This window comes from Eumetopias jubatus, unplaced genomic scaffold (assembly GCF_037043125.1).
Source record: "Eumetopias jubatus isolate StellerSeaLion01/CBP00866 unplaced genomic scaffold, mEumJub1_p1.0 scaffold_9, whole genome shotgun sequence".
Lineage (NCBI taxonomy): Eukaryota > Metazoa > Chordata > Mammalia > Carnivora > Otariidae > Eumetopias > Eumetopias jubatus.
The window spans coordinates 3,714,725-3,722,048 of NW_028274815.1; the positions used below are offsets into that span (position 1 = coordinate 3,714,725).

Here is a 7,324-nt window from a genome sequence, read left to right on the forward strand (position 1 = left end):
GGGGCGGAGCAAGATGGCGGAGGAGTAGGAGACCTGGGTTTCGTTTGGTCTCAGGAATTCAGCTGAATAGGGATCAAACCATTCTGAACACCTACGAACTCAACAGGAGACCGAAGAGGAGAGTAGCAACAACTCTCTGAACAGAGAAGCGACCACTTACTGGAAGGTAGGACGTGCGGAGAAGTGAATCCGAGGCGATCTTCGGGAGGATAGACGGCGGGGGAGGGGGCCTCCGTCGGCCGCTTCTGGCAAGTGCTAGAGCCGCGGAGCACAAAATCGGAACTTTGAGAAGTCGGCTCCGCGGAGGGACGTCGCTCCAGTGGCTAAGCGGGGGGTGGAATCCTCGCGGGACAGTGTGGTCTCAGGACCCTCGGGGTCACAGAAAGACCGGGGGTGCCTGAGTGCGGCAGAGCTCCCAGGGATCGGAGCGGGGAAGCCGGCTGCAGAGACGGAGCCGAGGCGCGGGCTCTCAGCTCGGGGTGGCCATAAACTGGGATCCGCGGCCCAGTCGGGCCACTGCTCCTCCAGCAGGGACCCAACAAGCAGCAGATCCGGGGAGAACCCCCTTCCTCCCCCGGGAGGAGCGGCGCGGGAGCGCACCGCAGGGATCTGCTGGGTTTGCAGACTCCACACGGGGTTGGGTGCCAGAGATAGAAATGCTCAGTCACAGGCCGGGTGAGCGCGGAGTGCGGCCGGAGACCGGGGACACGGGAGTGACTGCTTTTCTCTGGGGGCGCACTGAGGAGCGGGGCCCCGAGTTCTCAGCTGCTCCAGGCGGAGAATGGGAGGCCACCATGTTCACCCTGGTCCGCCAAAGCTGCACCGAGAGCTTGCAGGGAACAAAAGCTCCTGAGAGCAAACCCGAGCAGCTTGCTTAGCCCGGACCGACAAGGGCGGGGCAATTCCGCCTCCGGCAAAGACATCTGGGAACCACGGCAACAGGCCCCTCCCCCAGAAGATCAGCACGAACAGCCAGCAAGCCAAGACCAAGTTTACCGATCAAGGAGAACGGGAGAACTCCAGCGCTAGGGGAATACTGCACATAGAATTCATGGCTTTTTTACCATGATTCATTAGTTTTTCAAAGTTGATTTTTTTAACTGTTTTTTTCTTTTTTTGAATTTTTTTCCCTTTTTCTTTTTTCTTTTTTTTTAAAGGAAATCTTTATTATTTCCATAATTTGGGATAAAGCAAACACTTCCTTGAGTCCACTATTTTAGGTGATAATGATTTCCATGAGTATCAGGGCTAAGTATCTGGGTATTTGCCTACATGCTTGTGGGAAGATTCTGTAGCCTTTTCTTGGCAGGAATTCCAGTTTTTCTGAATTCTTCCCTTTCCTTCAGGTATTACATTTTGCATTCTTCATAAAAGGCTGGATCATTATAATGAGCAGTTAGACATTCTTTCAATGCAGAATTTTCTTTCCGGCACTTTACTACCATAAGGATTCCAGAGTCCTTGCAACATTTGGTAAAATCTTGAACTTGTTCAGAACACCTCTCTTGGGCTTTTTCTCTCAACATTTTACGAATCAAAACATCCTTTTCGACATGTCTGAGATGCTGCCCTGCGGGGTCGAGCACCATCTCGGCAGGCAGAGGAAAGCAGCTCCTGTACACTCCGGGGCGGGGGGGAAGGGAGGGGAGGAGCCTGGCCTGGGCAGCGCGTGTGGCCACCCGGACCTTCCCGCGAGAGGAAGAGGCAGTGGAGGAGGAGCGCAGTGCCCTCCGCAAAGCCTCTTTTTCCCTTTTTCAACCAACCTCTTATCAATCCCTTTTAAAAAAATTTTTTTTTTATTTTTCATTTTTTAGAGTCATATTTTATCCGTTCATAGTAGTTACCCTTATTTTTAGCATGTATATATATATAAGTTGTTCTCTTTTTAAAATTTTGAGATACAGTTTCTTCTAACAGATCAAAATATACCCTAAATCACTAGTGTATGGCTTTGTTCTAGTCTCCTGCCTGATCACATTCTCTCCCTTTTCTTTTTTTCTTTTCTTCCTTGTTTTTTAAACTTCCTTTTTAAAACAACTTCTTATCTTATCAATTCCTTTTATAAAATCTTTTATACTTTTCATCTTTACAGTCATCTTCCATCCCTTCATTGTATGAACCCTTATTTTGTACATATATAAGTCTTTCTTCCTTTAAAATATTAGGGGGCACTTTCTTCCAACAGACCAAAAAACGCCCAAAATCTAGTGTGTGGCACTGATCTATACACTAGTCTGATCATATCTGATCATATTCTGGTTTTTTTTTTTTTGCTTTGTTCTGTTTTTGTTTGTTTTTGTCTTTTTCTTTTTCTTTTTCTTTTCTTTTTTTTTCTTTCTTTCCCTTTCTTTTCCCCTGGTTTCAGGTCTTTTCTGATTTATATAGAGTATACTTGCTGGGGACGTTGTTAACCTATTAGCATTTTGTTCTCTCATTCATCTCTTCTCCTCTGGACAAAATGACAAGACGAAAAAAATCACCTCAGCAAAAAGAACAAGAGGTAGTACCGTCAGCCAGGGACCTACTCAATACGGACATTAGTACGATGTCGGACCTAGAGTTCAGAATCATGACTTTAAAGATACTAGCTGGGCTTGAAAAAAGCGTGGAAGTTATTAGAGAAACCCTTTCTGGAGAAATAAAAGAACTAAAATCTAACCAAGTCGAAATCAAAAAGGCTATTAATGAGGTGCAATAAAAAATGGGGGCACTAACTGCTAGGATAAATGAGGCAGAAGAGAGAATCAGTGATATAGAAGACCAAATGATGGAAAATAGAGGCTGAGAAAGAGAGAGAGAAACAACTACAGGATCACGAGGGCAGATTTCGAGAGATAAGTGATACGATATGATGAAACATCATTAGAATAATTGGGATCCAGGAAGAAGAAGAAAGAGAGAGAGGGGCAGAAGGTATATTGGAGCAAATTATAGCAGACAACTTCCCTAATGTGGGGAAGGAAACGCATCAAAGTCCAGGAGGCACAGAGAACCCCTCTCAAAATCAGTAAAAATAGGTCAACACCCCGACAACTAATAGTAAAATTTAATGAGTCTCAGAGACAAACAGAAAATCCGGAAACCAGCTCGGGAGAAGAGATATGTAACCTAAACGGTAGAAACAGTAGATTGGCAATAGACCTATCCACAGAGACCTGGCAGGCCAGAAGGACTGGCATGATATCTTCAGAGCACTAAACGAGAAAAATATGCAGCCAAGAATACTATATCCAGCTAGGCTGTCATTGAAAATAGAAGGAGACATAAAAAGCTTCCAGGAGAAACAAAAACTAAGGGAATGTGCAAACACGAAACCAGCCCTCCAAGAAATATTGAAAGGGGTCCTCTAAGCAAAGAGAGAGCCTATAAGCAGCATAGATCAGAAAGGAACACAGACAATATACAGTAACAGTCACCTTACAGGCAATACAATGGCACTAAATTCATATCTTTCAATAGTTACCCTGAATGTAAATGGGCTAAATGCCCTAATCAAAAGACACAGGCTATCAGATTGGATTAAAAAACAAGACCCATCAATATGCTGTCTGCAAGAGACTCATTTTAGAACCAAAGACACCCCCAGATTGAAAGGGAGCGGGTGGAAAACCATTTAGCATGCTGATGGACACCAAAAGAAAGCTGGGGTGGTAATCCTTCTATCAGACAAATTAGATTTTAAAAAAAAGACTGTAATAAGAGATGAAGAAGGACACTATATCCTACTTAAAGGGTCTATCCCACAAGAAGATCTAACAAATGTAAATATCTATGCCCCTAAAAAGGGAGCAGCCAATGATATGAGGCAATTAAGAACAAAAGCAAAGAAACATATTGACAACAATACAAAAATAGTGGGGAACTTTAACACCCCCTGACAGAAATGGACAGATCATCTAAGCAAAAGATCAACAAGGAAATAAAGACTTTAAATGACACACTGGACCAAATGGACTTCACAGACATATTCAGAACATCCCATCCCAAAGCAACAGAATACACATTCTTCGCTAGTGCCCATGGAACATTCTCCAGAATTGATCACATCCTAGATCACAAATCAGGTCTCAACCACTACCAAAAGATTGGGATTCTTCCTGCATATTTTCAGACCACAATGCTTTGAAACTAGAACTCAATCACAAGAGGAAAGTCGGAAAGAACTCAAATACATGGAGGCTAAAGAGCATCCTACTAAAGAATGAATGGGTCAACCAGGAAATTAAAGAAGAATTTAAAAATTTCATGGAATCCAATGAAAATGAAAACACAACTGTTCAAAATCTTTGGGATACAGCAAAGGCAGTCTTGAGAGGAAAGTATACAGGAATACAAGCCTTTCTTAAGAAACAAGAAAGGTCTCAAATACACAACCTAACCATACACCTAAAGGAGCTAGAGAAAAAACAGCAAATGAAGCCTAAACCCAGCAGGAGAAGAGAAATAATAAAGATCAGAGCAGAAATCAATGAAATAGAAACCAAAAGAACAGTAGAACAGATCAACGAAACTAGGAGCTGGTTCTTTGAAAGAATTAACAAGATTGATAAATCCCTGGCCAGACTTATGAAAAAGAAAAGAGAAATGACCCAAATCAACAAACTCATGAATGAAAGAGGAGAGATCACAACCAACACCAAAGAAATACAAACAATTATAAGAACATAATATGAGCAACTCGATGCCAGCAAATTAGATAACCTGGAAGAAATGGGTGCATTCCTAGAGATGTATCAACTACCAAAATTGAACCAGGAAGAAATAGGAAACCTAAACAGACCTATAACCACTAAGCAAATTGAAGCAGTCATCAAAAATCTCCCAACAAACAAAAGCCCAGGGCCAGATGGCTTCCTGGGGGAATTCTACCAAACATTTAAAGAAGAATTAACCTATTCTCCTGAAACTGTTCCAAAAAATAGAAATGGAAGGAAAACTTCAAAACTCATTTTATGCGGCCACCATTACCTTGATCCCCAAACCAGACAAAGACCCCAGCAAAAAGAATTACAGACCAATATACTTGATGAACATGGATGCAAAACTTCTCACCAAAATACTAGCCAATAGGATCCAACAGTACATTAAAAGGATTATTCACCATGACCAAGTGGGATTTATCCCTGGGCTGCAAGGCTGGTTCAACATCCGCAAATCGATCAACGTGATACAATACATTAACAAAAGAAAGAACAAGAAGCATAGGATCCTCTCAATAGATGCAGAAAAAGCATTTGACACAGTACAGCATCCTTTCTTGATCAAAACTCTTCAGACTATAGGGATAGAGGGTACATACCTCAATATCATAAAAGCCATCTACGAAAAACCTACAGTGAATATCATTCTCAATGGGGAAAAGCTGAGAGCTTTTCCCCTAAGGTCAGGAAAGCGGCAGGGATGTCCACTATCACCACTGCTATTCAACATAGTATTAGAAGACCTAGCCACAGTAATCAGACAACATAAAGGAATCAAAGGCATCCAAATCGGCAAAGAGGAAGTCAAACTCTCACTCTTTGCAGATGATATGATACTCTATGTGGAAAACCCAAAAGACTCCACCCCAAAACTGCTAGAACTCATACAGGAATTCAGTAAAGTGGCAGGATATAAAATCAATGCACAGAAATCAGTGGCATTCCTATACACCAACAATAAGACAGCAGAGAGACAAATCAAGGAGTCGATTCCATTTACAATTGCACCCAAAACCATAAGATATCTAGTAATAAATCTAACCAAAGAGGCAAAGGATCTGTACTCAGAAAACTGTGAAATACTCAGGAAAGAAATTGAAGAAGACACAAAGAAATGGAAAAACCTTCCTTGCTCATGGATTGGAAGAACAAAGATTGTGAAGATGTCAATGCTACCTAGAGCAATCTATACATTCAATGCAATCCCCATCAAATACCACCCACTTTTTTCAAAGAAATGGAACAAATAATCCTAAAATTTGTATGGAACCAGAAGTGACCCCGAATAGCCTGAGGAATCTTGAAAAAGAAAAGCAAAGCCGGCGGCATCACAATTCCGGACTTCTAGCTCTATTACAAAGCTGTCATCATCAAGACAGTATGGTACTGGCACAAAAACAGACACATCGATCAATGGAACAGAATCGAGACCCCAGAAATGGACCCTCACCTCTTTGGTCAACTCATCTTTCACAAAGCAGGAAAGAATGTCCAATGGCAAAAAGACAGTCTGTTCAACAAATGGTGTTGGGAAAATTGGACAGCCACATGCAGAAGAATGAAACTGGACCATTTCCTTACACCACACACAAAAATAGACTCCAAATGGTTGAAAGACCTAAACGTGAGACAGGAGTCCATCCAAATCCTAAAGGAGAACGCAGGCAGCAACCTCTTCGACCTCAGCCACAGCAACTTCTTCCTAGAAACATCGCCAAAGGCAAGGGAAGCAAAGGCAAAAATAAATCTTGGGATTTCATCAAGATAAAAAGCTTTTGCACAGCCAAAGAAACAGTCCACAAAACCAAAAGACAACTGGCAGAATGGGAGAAGATATTTGCAAATGACATATCAGATAAAGGGCTAGTATCCAAAATCTATAAATAACTTATCAAACTCAACACCCAAGAACAAACAATCCAATCAAGAAATGGGCAGAAGACATGAATAGACATTTTTCCAGAGAAGACATCCAAACGGCCAACAGACAGGTGAAAAAGTGTTCAACATCGCTCGGCATCAGGGAAATCCAAATCAAAACCTGAATGAGATACTACCTCACACCAGTCAGAATGGCGAAAATTAATAAGTCAGGAAATGACAGGTGTTGACGGGGATGTGGAGAAAGGGGAACCCTCCTACCCTTTTGGTGGGAATGCAAGCTGGTGTAACCACTCTGGAAAACAGTATGGAGGTTCCTCAGACAGTTGAAAATAGAGCTACCCTACGATCCAGCAATTGCACTACTGGGTATTTACCATAAAGATACAAATGTCGGGATCCGAAGGGGTACATGCACCCCAATGTTTATAGCAGCAATGTCCACAATAGCCAAACTGTGGAGAGAGCCAAGATGTCCATCGACCGATGAATCGATAAAGAAGCTGTGGTATATATACTCAATGGAATATTATGCAGCCATCAAAAGGAATGAGATCTTGCCATTTGCAACGACGTGGATGGAACGGGAGGGTGTTATGCTGAGCAAATTAAGTCAATCAGAGAAAGACATGTATCAGATGACCTCACTGATATGAGGAATTCTTAATCTCAGGAAACAAACTGAGGGTTGCTGGAGTGGTGGGGGTCGGAGGGATGGGGTAGCTGGGTGATAGACATTAGGG

At 42.4% G+C, this 7,324-nt stretch overlaps 1 pseudogene; it reads right to left on the reverse strand.

Moving 5' to 3' along the window:
- Window positions 1–1,230: 1,230 nt before the first annotated feature.
- On the reverse strand, window positions 1,231–1,589 carry LOC114206017 (COX assembly mitochondrial protein homolog pseudogene; annotated as a pseudogene).
- Window positions 1,590–7,324: the final 5,735 nt, after the last annotated feature.